Source organism: Pan paniscus, chromosome 8 (genome assembly GCF_029289425.2).
Source record: "Pan paniscus chromosome 8, NHGRI_mPanPan1-v2.0_pri, whole genome shotgun sequence".
In the NCBI taxonomy this organism is placed as follows: Eukaryota; Metazoa; Chordata; class Mammalia; order Primates; family Hominidae; genus Pan; species Pan paniscus.
In genome coordinates, this window is record NC_073257.2 from 58,925,203 (window position 1) to 58,940,166 (window position 14,964).

At 45.8% G+C, this 14,964-nt stretch overlaps 1 protein-coding gene across 7 annotated transcripts in view; it reads left to right on the top strand.

The window, feature by feature from the left end:
• Positions 1-14,964, top strand: part of TIMM23 (translocase of inner mitochondrial membrane 23) — a 253,508-nt gene that overhangs the window by 76,766 nt on the left and 161,778 nt on the right. The window lies entirely within an intron of this gene.

Consider the following 14,964-nt stretch of genomic DNA (forward strand, 5'->3'; position numbering starts at 1 on the left):
AGCTGCATCAAACTTTTATACTGGAGAGGGCAACCACGCATTCGACATCATTGGGAATGATAACAAGGTGAGAACACATTGAGTGTTTACAGAGGGTTGACTATCAAAAGGAAAGTATGGTTTCAGATGATTTATGAGTTATTAATCAATCAGATCTCCACCCAAGTTATGTGTTTACCTTGTCCCCACCCCGATCTGCATTTGCTGCTGACCTAAAAGAGCAGAGGAGGAGAGAACTTCTCTTTGCTGAGCCTTCACCCTATGCTGGTGGATTGCTAGCACGTGATGTGTCCTTATTCGATTTTATACACAAAGAAACAGAGCCTCAGGGATGCCAGTCACAACAGCCAGGTGGTAAAGGTGGGTTTCCTGAAGGCATAAGAATAGCCCACAGGTCAGCCCACCAGGCCCACCGGGCCTGGGTCTGTGGCCCAGATGACCCTGCCCTTAGGGTCTGACATGAGAACAGAAATGGGTCAAGCCATCCTGCAGGGCACAGGAGAGCAAGAACTACATACAGCTCGGGGTTCCCTGACAAGCTGAATTGCTGGACCTTTCTAGAGCCCTTCTTGAATCTGTAGTCTACTCCCTGCTGCATCAAGCAAGCCTTGTTTCTCTTTGTTCCACAGTGGTCTCCTCCCAAACAACCGCACCTGCCCTCATCATGGCTAGGATGGCCTTTGGGGAATGGCAACAAGCAGAACCTCCTAGGGTGCTGGAGGGACTTACTACTTTATCTGTTTGCTCTGGCCACCACAACAAAACACTGCAACTGGGTGGCTTTGACTAAAGAAATTTATTTGCTCACAGTTCTGGAGACTAGAAATGTGAGGTCCAGCCATTGGGGAAGGCTTGTTTTCCTCTGAGCCCTCTGTCCTTGGTTTGCAGATGGCCATGCTCTTGCTGCCTCTTACATGGCATGCATCCCTGGCATCTCTCTCTGTGTCCAAATTTCCTCTTCTGATAAGGACACTAGCTGTATTGGATTAGGGTCCACTCTAACTATCTCATTTTACCTAAGCCACCTCTTTAAAGGCCGTGTCTCCATTACAGTCACATTCTGGGATATTGGGGGTTAGGGCTTAAACCAATGAATTTTTAGGGGATGCAATTGAGCTCATAAGACAATTTTATCCCAGAAAGTCCCCTCACTCCTCGCCACAGCTTGCTACAGTTCCTAAAATTTAACCCTGAGATCCCTCTGCCCACAGATGAGAGTTCATGCTCCTAACCGGGGGATCCTTGAAGCTCATCTGAGCTGGCCACAGTGGCCCTTTCCAGCACCATCCTCTACCCTCCCTAAAATCAGCCTCACCACCCCTAACACAGCTTGAGGTCACTCTCCTGCTCCTTAGAAGAGCTGTAGTGCTGTCTGGCTGCCTTCTCACTCACCAGCGGTGCCACACACTTCTGCCTTTACCTGCATAAGTTAAGTGTTCATCGACTCTAAGTTCCAGGAAATCGGGGCACATTCATCATGCACTGTAGCCCCTTGGATTCTTTTAAAACTCCAGTTTGAAGAACTTCCCACAGTGTGAAGTGGGAAGTTCTGCCTTACATTGAGAGGAACTAGGATTTGCTGCCCTCACCTGCTTACCTCCAGGGTACAGGCACAAACCTCGGCTCCACAAACACTCTCCTCTCAAAAAGTCCTCTTCAGAGAGGGTCCAAGGACACTGGCATCATGCAGAATCTCTCTAGGAATGATGGTGTGGAGGGTTCTGGCTCTTAGGGCAAGGGTTTCTGGAGTCCAGTGTGCAGTGTCAGTGCATGGGGGCTGTGACTGTGACTGGTAGCAAGGTGGTCTTGCTGGAGCCAAGCAGCAGTGTGGTTTCAGTACTCTACCTGACCTTGTGCCAAGAAAGCCTGTGTCTCTGGCCTTTAGTAGAGGCTTGAATTCTCTAACAAATCTCTTTCCAGCTCAAATGACCTAGAGCAAATTCTATTGTTTGCAGTTAAGAACTTTGTGACCCAGACAGCGACTGTGACCTATTCCTGTCAGTGTGCCTTCCAGTGACCAGCAGGGTGCCTGGCGCAAAGCAGCTGCCCAGAACAGGATTTCACCTGGGTTATCTCAGGTATTCCCAAGTAAAAAGTATCCTGGCAAGACCAACCCATGTCACTGCTGAAATGAGCTCATCTACTGCTCCCCAGGGGTTGAGAAAGGGATGCTCAGAGCAGGTGTGGCCAGCTGCCCACAGGGAGGAAGGCAAATGAAATGAGCAGTGCTCTCCGGGTGTGTGACAGCCAGCTCTGCCCAAACCTGCCTGATCAGTTTTCAGTGTTGATCCTACCTCAACTGTCATCCTTATAGATGGAACCAACTTAATTTCTTTTAATTATTTATTTTTCTTTTTATTTATTTCAATTTTTTTTTAAAGACATAGTCTTGCTCTGCTGCTCAGGCTGGAGTGCAGTGGCACCATTATAGCTCACTGTTACCTCCAATTCCTAGATTCAATTGATCCTCCCACCTAAGCCTCCCAAGTAGGTGGGACTACAGGAGCGTGCCACCACACCCAGCTAATTTTTAGATTTTTTTTGTAGAGAGACAGGGTCTTGCTATGCTGCCGAGCCTGGTCTTGAACTCCTGGGCTCAAGTGATGCTCCTGCCTCCACCTCCCAAAGTGTTGGGATTACAGGCATAAGCCACCATGCCCAGGCTGATTATTATTTTAATGGCTACATTTTATTCCATGGAATGATATGGACCATCATTTATTTGGTCAGGTACCTCTTGTTGAACACTCAGGTTGTTTCTGACTTTTTTTTCTATAATTAGAAACACTGGGCTGGGCATGGTGGCTCACGCCTGTAATCCCAGCACTTTGGGAGGCTGAGACGGGCGGATCACGAGGTCAGGAGATCGAGACCATCCTGGCTAACATGGTGAAACCCCGTCTCTACTAAAAATACAAAAAAATTAGCCGAGCGTCATGGCGGGCGCCTGTAGTTCCAGCTACTCGGGAGGCTGACGCAGGAGAATGGCGTGAACCCGGAAGGCGGAGCTTGCAGTGAGCGAAGATCGCGCCACTGCACTCCAGCCTGGGCGAGAGAGCGAGACTCTGTCTCAAAAAAAAAAAAAAAAGAAACGCTGTTGAAATCCAGGTCCTTCAGATAAAAATTTCCCACGCTTATACTAATTTCTTTAAGATAAATTCATAGAGGCCGGTGAGGTGGCTCACACCTGTAATCCCAGCACTTTGGAAGGACGAGGTGGGTGGATCACGTGAGGTCGCGAGTTCGAGACCAGCCTGACCAACATGGAGAAACCCCGTCTCTACTAAAAATACAAAATTAGCCGGGCGTGGTGGAGCATGTCTGTAATCCCAGCTACTCCGGAGGGTGAGGCAGGAGAATCACTTGAAACTGGGAGATTAAGGTTGCTGTGAGCTGAGACCACGCCATTGCACTCCAGCCTGGGCAACAAGAGCAAAACTTCATCTCAAAAAAAAAAAAAAAAAAAATCACAAAGGTAGAATTTCTGGGTAAAAGAAAATTATAATTCTCTTAGATTATCACCTGTTACTATGATATGTGGGAAATGTTTTGTCTTAATTTATTTTTCTTTGCTAATTGGCAATTTTTTTGAGACGGAGTCTCGCTCTGTCTCCCAGGCTGCAGTGCAATGGTGCAATTTCAGCTCAGTGCAAGCTCCACCTTCCAGGTTCACGCCATTCTCCTGCCTCAGCCTCCCGAGTAGCTGGAACTACAGGCACCCTCCATCACACCCGGCTAATTTTTTGTATTTTTAATAGAGACGGGGTTTCACCATGTTAGTCAGGATGGTCTTGATCTCCTGACCTCGTGATCTGCCCCCCTCGGGCTTCCAAAGTGCTGGGATTACAGGCGTGAGCCACTGTGCCCAGCCTAGACCTTTTTTTGTATATATATTGACCAATTGTTTTTCTTCTTTTGTGAGTACCCTGTTCACTCATGTCCTTTAGCTATTTTTCTGTTTGGGTTATTTATATTTTTCTTCTGGATTAGTTAAGGCTTCTAATATTAAAGATATTAATCTTCAAGTGTCACACATGTTAAAATATTTCCCTGATTTTTTTCATGGTCAGCACACCCATTCTGGAGTTAGAACTAAGGAATGAGAAATTTTCCTCATTTATATTTTTACCTCTCAAATGATATGTTTTGACACGTAGAGATTTTAAACTTTAACTGACTACAGCCACACTATCCCCACCTGTGGGTCAGCACTACAAGCCCCAAAGAACACCTCAAGATCCATGGAGTCACACAGCCCTTGGGCTGATGCTGTGGCAGGAGCTGCCATTCATTTCCAGGGTTTTTTGTTTTGTTTTGTTTTTTGTTTTTTTCTGAGACAGAGTCTTGCTCTGTCGCCCAGGATGGAGTGCAGTGCTGCAATCTCAGCTCACTGCAACCTCCGCCTCCCAGGCACCAGCGATTCTTGTGCTTCAGCCTTCCCAGTAGCTGGGGCTATAGGCATGCACCACCATGCCTGGCTAATTTTTGTATTTTTAGTAGAGACAGGGTTTCACCATTGCCCAGGTTGGTCTTGAACGCCTGACCTCAAGTGATCTGCCTGCCTTGGTCTCCCAAAGTGCTGGGATTACAGGCATGGGCCACCGTGCCCTGCCATCATTCCCAGTGTTAAAAGAACGCTAGACAAATTAAATTTAACAGAGTTTGATTGAGCAAAGAACCATTTGTGTGAATCAGGCAGCCCCCAGGCAAAAATAAGTTCAGAGAGACTCCTGCACTGCCTCATAGTCAAAGATTTATGGACAGAAAAAGGAAAGTGATGTACAGAAACTGGAAGTGAGGTACAGAAACAGATGGATTGGTGATGGCGTGGTGTTTGGCTTATTTGAGTCCAGTTTGAACAGCTGGCCGCCTGTGAGTGGTTGAAGTCTGGCTGCTGTGATTAACTGAGACTCGGCTACTTGGTACGAGAGTAGGTGACAGCCTGTTTACACGTGCAGTTAGCTTACAGTTCACTATGTACAGAGAAACCATTAGGGTGAATTTTAAATATGTAAGGAGAAGGCTTTAGGCTAAACTTGATTTAACACCAGGATCGGTGGGGTCTCCCCTTACCAGTCTTCAAGCTGATGACTTATCTCTCATCCACTTCCTCTCCCATCCTGCTCTAGAGCCTTTCCAAACCATGATCTCTTCTCTTAAACCTCTCACCCAACTGCCTACTTCATACGCAGAACACAATCTTACTTCGTATCTCACAGAGACCAGAGGTGAAAACTGCACCCCCACCCCTACCCTGCACATTGCCCTCCACCGGCTCCTGTTCTTTCCACTTTCCCTCTGGGTCCCTTCCTCACCCCAAATACGCAATACAGATCCCATTCCCCTCCCCATCGGCCCCCATTCCTTCCCAGGGACCCCTCCATAAAAGCCAGCCTCCCCAAGACAAGCAGGCATGAAGGGACAGATGGAAAAGTGTTCAGTGTTCGAGGACTGCCCAATTCCCAGCCTGGCATAAGCCAGCCTCCCTGAGGGTCCACTTATACCCTGGCAATTTTACTTTGTAGAGCCCAATCTTTGTGATACCCTGTGGCAGGACCCGTTTTTGTATTCGTCAGGATTCTGTTCTGTTGGAAACCGAACTAAAATGAGCATGGGCAAAAAGAGACGTTTTCAGCTCAAGTGTTAAGTCCAGAGGTGGACCAGCTTCTGGACTGCGGGGCTTAGTCTAGGACAGGCATTATGAGAGTTTTCACTCTGCAGAAACCAGAAAGACAGACTCTGCCCCCACCCATGGATTCATTTCTGCATAATCTCTTGCTTCAAAAATACAATAAGACAAATTCTCCATGCCAAAGGATGCAGTAGAGGGTCTTTTTACAGCAACAGAAATGCTGTAGGATGAACCCCCTATATGGAGTGAGGGTGACGGTGGGATAGAGATCCTGGATATCCAGGCAAAGAACTGGGTTGGAAAAGGAAGCCACTAATAGAATAGCGAGAAAGAACACTGTAAATGCTGTGAGCCACGGCTACTCTGGATAAGGTGTCACAAGAGTGCACTGGAATGCATTGAGGCTGACAAGCCAGGGACCAGGAAGACTGCTGGTGAATAATCTTTCTGGTTTTCTGTAAGGAACTTGGAAAGCTTACCCAGAGAGGTGTGAAAACAGCAGAAAAAACACTGGGACAAAGAAACGGGGCAAAAGCAAACATGTTCCGGATTAGCCGCTAAGAAACCTAAGAAACAAAACCAGGTTTTGTCCCAGAGAAAAGGGAGACTTGGGCATCCCCTTGGAGGCCCGGAAGCTTCTTGTTTGTCAAGTGGATTAAAGGGTATTTGGTCAAGGATTGTGTGTTTACAGCTTAAAGCAACTATGCACAGAACCCAGGAACTACCTGCCTCTCATGCTTTCAATGGATTGTCCCAGAGACCGCTCCCTTTTGTGAAGCTGATGTTTGTCTTGTGTTGAATGTAACACAGTCACAAGGAGGCTCTGGTGACAGGGAGCTTGTATTTTCTTTCTGGATGTGGTATTCAAAGTGTTGAACAACCAGTATGGCTCAACCACTGACCCTTCAGTTCAGCTGCCAGAAGTCAGTCTGGGGGACCCTACTGTGCGAGGCTCTACTCCTTCTGTTTCTGGATGATGTTGAAGTCTGGAGGGGCCAGGATCCAACATGCTGAGTGGGGGCACTCAGGAGTGTTGGGCAGCAGCCACGTACCCACCAGTATATCTGAACTGATCTATACCAGCATCACAGGCCCTTATTCTCCTCATAGAGCACATGCTAAGTAAATGCAGCCACTGAATCAGACAGAAGAACGCCAGCCAGCAACCTTCTGTCCTTACCATGAGCAGTGCCTTCCAGAACCACCCCAGGGTGGAGGGCTGAGAGGTGGGAAGGGAGCTGGAGCCTCTCATGTCCACACATGCATTACCTCAGGGATTTCCCAGCAACACAACAAAACAGGCCTTCTCTCCCCCACTTTACCAGTGGGGCATTGAGGTTTCAGGATGGAAACAACTATTCAGGGTTTTCAGATGGTGAGAAAGAGTGAGAATTTAAACCCAGGCCTGAGATGAAGCAGGGACCTGTGCCACCACCCCCAACGCCACCACCTAGCATGGAAATAAAGGAAAATCTTGAGTGCCTTCAAGGGAAATTTCAGGCATCCAGCTAGCCCTGAGAAGTAAGTAAGTAACTTGTTAGGCAGGAAGGTAATAGTAGCCCAAAACAACAGCCAAGGAAGTTAGAGTCCGGAGATGTTTAGTTTTAGGAACTAAAGATAACATCTTAACACACGTCCTTGAGTTTGTCATTCAGAAACCTGGACCTCCACGTGGACCCCCACCAAACGGATCTGCTGGCCTGCAGACCTCTCAGATAGCGGGAGCTGAGGACTGCACTCTGACCACCTTCTTTCATTCTAAATTTCTTCCGGAGGCTCCTGAAAGCCACACCCATGAGCTAAAGCTAATATTCTTTTCTGTTAACCCTGAATTTTCAGGCAAGGCATCGCCTCCTGAACCAACTACAAATCAAAGAATCTCTGAATCCACCTATGACCTGTAAGCCCCTGCTTCAAGATATCTCACCTTTTTTAGGCCAAACCAATGTGTACCCTTCATGTACTGATTTACAATTTTATCTAACTTCTGCTGCTTTCCTGAAAATTTACGCCACCTTTAAAAACCCTTACCTGTGTGAAAGGAAACTATGTTGGCCCTCCCAAATCACTCAGTTAAAGAGAAAATTCAAGCTGGGAACTGCTTAGGGCAAATCTGCCTCGCATTCTATTCAAAGTCATCCCTCTGCTCACTGAGATAAATGCATATCTGATTGCCTCCTTTGGAAAGGCTAATCAGAAACTCAAAAGAATGCAACCGTTTGTCTCTCACCTATCTGTGATCTGGAAGCCCACTGCCTGCTTCAAGTTGTCCTGCCTTTCCAGACCAAACCAATGTTCATTTTACATATGTTGATTGATGGCTCATGTCTCCCTAAAAGGTATAAAACCAAGCTGTGCTCTGACCAGCTTGGGCACATGTCGTCAGAACTTACTGAGGGTGTGTCACGGGCGCATGTCCTCAACCTTGGCAAAATAAACTTTCTAAATTAATTGACACTTGTCTCACATTTTCAGGGTTCACATCTGCCAGCCATCAGAGAGTTCAGGTTTTGAGCATGCGCTGCCTGGTCCCCCTTGCTCAGGGCTCTGTGAATAAACACCTTCCTTTCTAGTGCTGCAACTTCAGTGTGGATATCTGGACTTAACTGCACTGGGCAAGCCGACCCCAATTTGTCAAGCACGTCCGTGTCAAGAAACCACCAAACAGGCTTTGTATGACGAATAAAACTTTTAATTCACTTGGGTGCAGGTGGGCTGAGTCCGAAAAGAGTCAGCAAAGGGAGATGGGGAAGGGATTGCTTTATAGGAGTTGGGTAGGTAATGGAAAGTTACAGTAAAAGGTGGTTATCTATTGTTAGCAGAGGAGGGGGTCACAAGGTACATAGTGGGGAGATCATAAGACTCATTGTCCAGAAGAAGAATGTCACAAAGTTGATTGATCAGCTAAGGTAGGGCAGGGACAAGTCACAATGGTAAAATGTTGTAATTTTGGTTACTCAGTTAAGGCAGGAACTGGCTGTTGTACTTTGTGGTTTTTTTGGCTGCTCCAGACTTCTTGGTTCCTGCAGGCCATCTGGACATATATGTGCAGGTCACAGGGGTTATAATAGCTGAGCTTCAGCTCAGAGGCCTGACACAATTCAGTTATATAATAGTCCTAATGACCCAAAAGCCAGTACTCTCTTTCTTTTTTTTTTTTTTTTTTTTTTTGAGATGGAGTCTCGCGCTGTCGCCCGGGCTGGAGTGCAGTGGCGCTATCTCAGCTCACTGCAACCTCCGCCTCCTGGGTTCAAGTGATTCTCCTGCCTCAGCCTCCTGCGTAGCTGGGATTACAGGTACATGCCACCATGCCCAGCTAATTTCTGTATTTTTTTTTTAGTAGAGATGGGGTTTCACCATGTTGGCCAGGCTGGTCACAAACTCCTGACCTCAAATGATCTGCCACCTTGGCCTCCCAAAATGCTGGGATTACAGGCGTGAGCCACCACGCCCATCCAAGCCCCTGCTCTCTTTACAGCCAGGGCTGCCTCCCTCACACACCTGTCCAAAGGGCTGGCAGCATCTGCACTCAAGTGAAGAGATCTAAGCACCTTTGAGCCCCAGAGCAGCAGGCGGGGGCTGCCACCAGCATGGGGCCTTTCATGCGGGGGATCCCACAGCCCTTCTCCTTCCCCTTCCTCCTCCCTTGACAACGTGTTCAGGTCTCCCACAGCCTTTGGCACCAAGAAATTCCAATAGATGTTAACCAGCCTGGTAATTTAGTACAGCGTTAGCACCAAGTCGCCAAGGTTGAGGATATGCTACCGTGACACACCCTCAGGAGGTTCTGACAACATGTGCCCAAGGTGGTCAGAGCACAGCTTGGTTTTATACCTTTTAGGGAGACATGAGCCATCAATCAACATATGTAAAATGAACACTGGTTCAGTCTGGAAAGGCAGGACAATGTGAAGCAGGCAGGGGGCTTCCAGATCACAGATATGTGAGAGACAAACGGTGCTATTTCCAAATATTTCCAAACTACTCTCTTTTCCAGCTACTCACCAGGAGGAAAGTAAATGCCTGTCAGACACGGTTACTAATCACCGGCGGTGGGTGGGATGAAAAGGAGCTTACTGATGACTGGCCAGGTGCTCACCCTCACCAGGTCTCAGATTCCTCTTTGGCTAATGAGGGAGTCAATTCTCTATTGGGGGTAGCAAGTTGAAATGCTCAGGGGGCAAGTCAGGTAACACAACCCAGTGAAGCAGGTATGATGTTTGTATATGAAGTACTTATGAGCCTCACTTTCCTAAGTAAATAGGCTTTCTCCTATTTTCCTTGAAATGCATACCACTGCCAGTCTGTTTCTCTTTATCCCAATTTTGACAGAGACATATGTATAAAAAATACATTTTTAGGCCAGGAGTAGTGGCTTATACCTATAATCCCAGAACTTTGGGAGGCCCAGGTAGGAGGATTGCTTGAGGCCAGAAATTCAAGAGCAGCCTGGACAACACAGTGAGAACTCCATCTCTACAAAATAAAAAAATTAGCCAAATTGGAGGCAGAAGCGGGTGGATGACCTAAGGTTAGGAGTTCAAAACCAGCCTGATCAACATAGTGAAACCCCATCACTACTAAAATTACAAAATTAGGCAGGGCACGGTGGCTCATACCTGTAATCCCAGCACGTTGGGAGGCTGAGGCGGGTGGATCATGAGGTCAGGAGATCGAGATCATCCTGGCTAACGTGGTGAAACCCCGTCTCTACTAAAAATACAAAAAAGTTAGTCAGGTGTGGTCGCGGGCGCCTGTAGTCCCAGCTATTCAGGAGGCTGAAGTAGGAGAATGGCGTGAACCCGGGAGGCAGAACTTGCAGTGAGCCAAGATCACATTACTGCACTCCCGCCTGGGTGACAGAGCAAGACTTTGTCTCAAAAAAAAAAAAAAAAAAAAAAAAATTAGCCAGGTCTGGTGGTGCATACCTGTAATCCCAGCTACTTGGGAGGCAGGAGCATCACCTGAACCTGGGAGGTGGAGGTTGCAATGGGCCGAGATCATGCCATTGCACTCCAGCCTGGGCAACAAGAGCAAAACTCCACCTCAAAAAGACAGGACAGGACATGACACGACACGACACAATAAGACGAGAAGAAATAATATGTCTTTCACAAAAATCTTTCAGAAAATAAAAAAGGATAGATTATGTTCCAACTCCTTTAATGAAGCCAGTGTTACCCCAATATCAAAGCTAAACAAACACACCAAAATAAACAAAAATTATAGAACAATATCTCTCATGAATATAGATACAAACATACTCAATAAGATATTAGCAAACAAAAATCCATCAACATGTACAAAAGATTATACACCATGACCAAATATGATTTATCCCAGAAATGCAAGTTTGCTGTGACATCCAAAAATCAAGTAATGCTTTCTCTAGTATATGGTGAGGTTTTTAAAATTAATTAATTAAAAACAACAAAACCCCAAAATCAGTGAATGTAATGCACTAGATTAATAGATTAAAATACATCACATTGTCATTTCGATAGATACAGAAGCATTTGACAATAGCCAACATACATTCATGGTAAAAACTCTCAACAAACTAGGAATAAAAGTAAACTTCTTCAATCTGATAGAGGGCAACTACAGACAACCTACAGTTAATGTACTTAATGATGAAAGACAGACTGTTTCCCACTCAAGATTAGGAAACAGGCAAGAATGTCTACTCTTACCACTTCTATTCAACATTGTACTACTGGTCATAGCCAGGGCAACTTAAAAAGGGGGTAGAGGGAGAAAGAGAGAGAAAGGCAAATTAAAGACATCTAGAATGAAAAGAAAAAAGTAAAACTGTGTTTATTTGTAGACCACATGATCTGTATGCAGAAAATCCCAAGTAATCTATCAAAAAATTTTACTGGAATTAATAAATGAGTTTAGCAAACAAGGTTCAAGTATATAAGGCTGAAATGTAAAAATCAATTGTATTTCTACATACTAGTAATAAACAATGTGAAAATGAAATTAAGGAAACAAAATTTCATTCACAGTAACACCTAAAGAATAAAATACTTAGAAATGAGTTTAATGAAAGAAATGCAAGACTTACAATAAAAACTATAAAACTTTGCTCAGAGATATTGAAGAAGTTCTAAATTAGAGGCAGCAAACTACAGTCCATGGCCCTGAACTGGCCCCCTGTTTGTTTTGTAAATAAAGTTTTATTGAAACACAATTTTTCTTTTTTTTTTTGAGATGGAGTTTTGCTCTTGTTGCCCAAGCTGGAGTGCAATGGTGTGATCTCGGCTCACTGCAACATCCACCTCCCAGGTTCAAGCGATTCTCCTGCCTCAGCCTCCCGAATAGCTGGAATTACAGGCGTGCGCCACTATGCGTGGCTATTTTTTTTGTATTTTTAGTAGTAACGGGGTTTCTCCATGTTAGCCAGCTGGTCTTGAACTCCTGACCTTAGGTAGTCCACCCGCCTCAGCCTCCCAAAGTGCTGGGATTACAAGCATGAGCCACCGCGCCCAGCCAACACTGCTTTTACACTACAAAGCAAAGTTGAATATAGCCCACGATACCACAGATATTTTTACTATCTGGTTCTTTGCAGAAAATTTGCTAATCCCTGATTTAAATAATCCCATGTTCATAGATTAAAAGACTCTATTGTTAAGATGACAGTCCTCCCCCAATTTATTGATAAATTTCTGCCAATTTAAAAAAAATTAATGTTGTTCCTAAGAAAGTGAGTCCATTCCAAATACTGCGAAATCAAGGGAAAAAATTAAAAAGTCAGTCCTGGCTGGGTGCAGTGGCTCACGCCTGTAATCCCAGCACTTGGGAGGCCGAGGCAGGTGGATCACCTGAGGTCAGGTGTTCAAGACCAGCCTGGCCAACATGGTGAAACAGTGACTCTACCAAAAATACAAAAATTATCTGGGCATGGTGGCATCTGCCTGTAATCCCAGCTACTAGGGAGGCTGAGGCAGGAGAATCGCTTGAACTTGGGAGGCGGAGGTTGCAGTGAGCCAAGATTGTGCCACCACACTCCAGCCTGTATGACAGAGTGAGACTTGGTCTCAAAAACAAAAACAAAAAAAATAGTCCAGCAGGTTTTTGTGGAAATTGATAAGCTTTTGCTAAAATTTATATAGAAAAGCGAATGACCTAGGATAGCCTAAATATTCTGAAAAAGAACAAAGCTAAAAAAAAAAACTTACACTATCCAATTTCAACACTTGCTATTGTTAAAGAAAAATTTTGCACCAGACACTTGTCAAAAATGTCAAGACAGATTTTATTCAGACTACTGTGGCAGGGAAGAGACACTTCAGCATTAACTGAGCTCAATTCTACCAAACCAGAAGGCAAGAGGCTTTTTAAATGCTAGGATGTGTTAAGGGAAAAGTACTGAAGGATGCTAGTTGAGGGGAGGGAGGTTTGGTCAATGAATACACTGACCAGATTGTGAACTTGTGCTTATCAAATTGTGAACTGGTGCTTATCAATATCAGGGTCCTACCCTACCACCAAGACTGGGAGACAGAGGCTCTGTCCTACCTAATGATTACATTTCGAAAGGATGGCTCCCAGGTCCTTGGGAAAGACATTCCTGTGTTATAGAAGATACATTTCCAAGAGACAGAGAAAGGATTTCTAACTGCCAGTTTTCTAAAGTAAATCCTTTAGGAAAAGGGGGTTCGGGGGCCTATATTCAGGTTTTGCCTGGAACAAATCATAAATTCTTTGGGCAGCATTGAATTTTATTAGGCAGAAACTTAAGGGGGCTGAAGTCATCATCCTAAGGATGTGGCCATGAACTGTTAGAAACAACAGGGTTTGTTGAAGTCTCTTAGTGCCAGAGGTAGATGAAATCATTTGTGCTGAGAGTCTGCAGTTTGCTTTTTTATTTATATTTTATTTTTTATTATTTATCTTTTTTTTTTTTTTTTTGAGACAGGGTTTTACTCTTGTTGCCCAGGCTGGACCCAGGCTGGAGTGCAGTGGCGCCATCTCGGCTCACTGCAAGCTCTGCCTCCCGGGTTCACACCATTCTCCTGCCTCAGCCTCCCAAGTAGCTGGGACTACAGGCACCCGCCACCACGCCCGGCTAATTTTTTTTGTATTTTTAGTAGAGACGGGGTTTCACCATGTTAATCAGGATGGTCTCGAACTCCTGACCTCATGATCCGCCCACCTCGGCCTCCCAAAGTGCTGGGATTACAGGCGTGAGCCACTGCGCCCGGCCCATTTTTTTTTTTTTTAAGTATAACATATCTCTAGTAAGTTGAATAGAAACACTAACAAAGACTAGTATGCATAGTGATTATAGATGTAGACAGATAAAAAAGAAAAAGGGATACAAGGGCGCATTGAATTTATGACAATATTGTCTCAGTACCACAGCAGGAGCCAACTCACCCCAGGGCTGGCTTCCCAAGACCAGCTCCGGGAAGCCTGATCTGCTCAGCCTTGAGGGTATTACTGGTTGACCGGGACTGGGGATCCAGCTGGCAGGACAGGCTGTAGCTCTCACCCTCACTGGGCTGCTCTCTGGCCCAGAACCAGGCCCCCAGTTCCTCCCCAGGATGAAGGCTGTAATGATTTGCAGCCACCTGAGCAGCTGGGTCTCCTTTTCTGGGAGTCCATCATATTCTCATCCACATTACCATTCATCGCAGTGTCCAGCATCACCAGGTCGGTGAGGAATGTGCCAAGGACAGGGACAATTCCCTTCTGCTGCTGCTGCCACCTTGTATGGGCTCTTTGGGGGCTTGCCTCCAGGGTGGCCGACTTGGAGGTCCCCACACTGATGAGCAGATCCCTGTTCGGTGGCTTGTCTTTGCTGCACAGCTTTGGACATTTTTCTGTTGCTTTATCTTGGCCACTCAGAGCAGAGCAGCCACAACCCCCCACCCCACAGTCCCTGGGCCGAAGTGGCCCAGGTTAGGGTCCTTGAAAGACGAGACACCAGAGAGTTCCCTCTCCTTCTCTTTCCCTCTGTCCCCCACACCCTCTTTCCAGGAGCACAAAGAGGTCATGTGAGCACGCAGTGGGAGGGTGGCCACATGTGAGCCAAGAGAGGGGCCTCAGAATGAAGCCTGCCTTGCCTGCACCTTGATCGTGGACTTCCAGCCCCCAGAACTGTGAGAAATGAATTTCTGTTACTTAAGCCTCCCAGTCTGTGGTATTTTGCTATGGCAGCCTGAGCCAACTAATAAAACAGGAAAGAAACATTCCAATCTCCGTAAGTTCATTTTTAAGTTCATTAATGTTTAAAGTGATTAACAGTGGGTACACTTTGTAAACCATCAAGATCTCATACAGTCATATTTTATGATTCCCCATAATTAGTTGGTCATGGT